This window comes from Macrobrachium nipponense, chromosome 9 (assembly GCF_015104395.2).
Source record: "Macrobrachium nipponense isolate FS-2020 chromosome 9, ASM1510439v2, whole genome shotgun sequence".
In the NCBI taxonomy this organism is placed as follows: Eukaryota; Metazoa; Arthropoda; class Malacostraca; order Decapoda; family Palaemonidae; genus Macrobrachium; species Macrobrachium nipponense.
The window spans coordinates 38490245-38493110 of NC_061110.1; the positions used below are offsets into that span (position 1 = coordinate 38490245).

The 2866-nt window shown below is 35.3% G+C and overlaps 1 long non-coding RNA gene across 2 annotated transcripts in view; it reads left to right on the forward strand.

The window, feature by feature from the left end:
• LOC135218633 (uncharacterized) overlaps positions 1-675 on the forward strand; it is a 1928-nt gene extending 1253 nt beyond the window's left edge. For both annotated transcript variants that reach the window (XR_010315367.1, XR_010315368.1), the window contains exon 4: positions 483-675. This is a non-coding gene — a long non-coding RNA (uncharacterized LOC135218633). The remainder of the gene's footprint in view (positions 1-482) is intronic.
• Positions 676-2866: the final 2191 nt, after the last annotated feature.

Here is a 2866-nt window from a genome sequence, read left to right on the forward strand (position 1 = left end):
AAAAATAATTGCATTGCTTTAATAAGTTTTTTTTATTTTTTTTATTCTTTGGCGAGTTGAATGTTTAATCTGATTTATTGAACGTAAATTTTAGCTTCCATTAGGTCAGACCTTAAATTAACGCAACTCTTAAAGCTTCTAATTTAGTAATAGTTAAGTCATACAATGAGCATGCCTATATTTTATTTTAAGAAACAGTACTAGTTTAGGTGTGGGTTCCATACAATCAATAAGACTGTAGCAAAAATGACAGTTGCCGCTGAACAGTCCGGGCAAATTAACCTCTTGCTCTGCAGCTCTTGACGTCTTTGCCTGTTATAGGGACGTTCCTTTCGGTGTCCTCACTTATCATTTTGGTAACTCGGGCCCCTTCATTTACTAGCAACAACCCCCCCCCCCCCCTCCCTCGGCTTTTTTTCATGGTCTGAGGCTTTACTTTGTCAATTAACTAACCTTTCTGTCGCAATTTTTTCGCTTTTCAGAATTACAGGCACAGCTATTCAAGATAAGGCAAACAATACTTCTGCTATTCAAGAAATGTGCTCAATGCTTTTACTCCACAATATAGTTCAGGAAGAGATGAGAATGGAGTAGTTATGTTGATATACTCCTGCATTCAAAGTTCAAGGCTGTAATTAGAAATCAATGAACGGTATTAAATGAACATAAAAATAATTATGGTGTTTTTCTTTATTTTACTCTAAGTAAGGAAAACCTGGTGACTTTTGACTCAATATTCTGTTTAGCGTTTTTAATTTGTAAATTCTAGAATTCCAGATACTTGATATTCATTAAAATATTCACTGGAATCTTTTTGTAAAAAATTCTAGAATTATAGATACTTAAATTTAATTTTAGTATTCTGCTTTTTTATTTGATTTAAACTAAAAAGATTTAATGTTAAAGAAATAAAAGAATGAAAAATTAATGTCAAAGAAAACAAGAAAATTAATGGTAGCGAATATGCAATTTTTTTTTAAACAAACTTTGTTTAGAAACTTTTCGAAAAATGGGCCAATGAGACATTAATCTGCAAGCGAGCTCAGGGAAGTGTCTCCATTGTGCTCGATGAAAAGAAATGCTTTTAAGATAACATTTTAGTCCAGAGGAATGACCTGTACAGGTTCCAGCGCTTAGGCTATGCCCTAAATTCCATAATCCATCCACCCACGTGGTATGTCCCTCTGCAGATTTTAGCACTACTTGCTGGTAAGTTGTCAGCAAATTATCGGTAATATCGAAATCCATTTCTCTCAACTATGGTTTAATAACACAAGCAAACGGAGTTGAAAGTTTTTGAAGAACAGCTAAGTTTGATGAATTACCAAAAAAGATTTATGGGAGTAATCCCTCAAGGGAGGCACTTTATCTTAATCACTCCATATATGGAAAGACACCGTTCACCTGGAGGCATTGCAGACATATTGGGCACATTTTGGAGCTTTCATGTCAGTCTCGACTAACCCAGCATATCTAATCCGGGGACTTAAACTCCAAGTACGTCGTCTTTATTGGAATTCATTCCATACTGATCTTTCTCGGTGGGAGAATACCTTGTTGAAGTCACGAGTTCATAATGGAATGTCTCCTATGTTTAGTGAAGGGCCAGAGGACCCTCTCAGGAACTGGGCCAATTTCTTTTTATCAACCGGTTAAAAGGATCATGTACTTAACAGTTTCTTTCTGGGGATAGATTAGAGTGAAGGTGGTTGAAATCATATAACACACTGTTGCATCAAGCTGGTTTGGCCTGCGTTAGAGCCACCACCTGTTGGTGCCATATTTTGGGGATAAGTAGGGAGTGGACATTTGATAAACCGCTCTTGCTAGTTCAATTTGTGGAAGAATGAGCTCCAAGAAAGGCGTGTGGTTCCTATATGGTTCTTTCTTTATGGTTTTCATATATTTTCATTTAGAAGTTTATAATTAAATCCTGGGTAAATCTGCATTCTGCTAGGGATTTACCGCAAAATCCTAACTTTTCCATAAGTAAAACTACGTCTTGGCTTTCGTTTAATCCAAATAATAATTAAGTATACCTCCAGCTATAACTCGTCTTATAATTACATCCATAAAGTTTTTCTTTCCTTTCCATTTTATATAGAAATTACCAAAATAGACCACGTAAACCTCTATCTTCGGACCAAATAACCGCCATCTGGCACAGGTATTGGTAGATAACGGTTATTTCTTCAAAGGAAGCTGATACACCAAAGAGAAAGACCTAATGGAGGCCAAAATAAAATACACTTTCACTAGGGTTAAAATGCTGTGGTGAAAACTGGTGTAAAGAAACTGAATATATTACACGTCATTGGACTCCAATTAAGACTGTAATTCAGACTGGTTCATTATCGTAAAAAAGGAAATCAAGACGAATTTCCATAGTTGATAATGAGTAGGATGCGTGGATATCCTTTAACAAACAGGAAGCGTTTGAGGCAGGCAAATAGATAATGTGGAAAAAGGAAGTTCTAAAGTTGCAAGGCTTTTGTACCAGTGACTCTTAAATGGCTTTATATTTACAAACTAGCTGATTGGTATACAAAAAATTATGAAAAAAAAAAAATACCTTTGCAAAGAACCTTGAAGTCCCTAACAAGAATGGTAATAGAGCCCATCAAATAAATTATAGCTATTTTAGGTTTTGCAAGTACTGGAAAATAAGTCAGGAATTATCCAATCTGTAGTGACAAGGTTTGTCCAAGAAAAATTGTCTTCGTTCGTGCGTGATCAGTAGCATGACAATAAAATAGGATAACTGCTTGGTAATTATAAATAAAATCCAACTAGAGTTTTACTTTTGGCATAGGGGTCACATTTAATATAGACCTTTATGGCATCAGTGAAGAAATTCTCGACATAA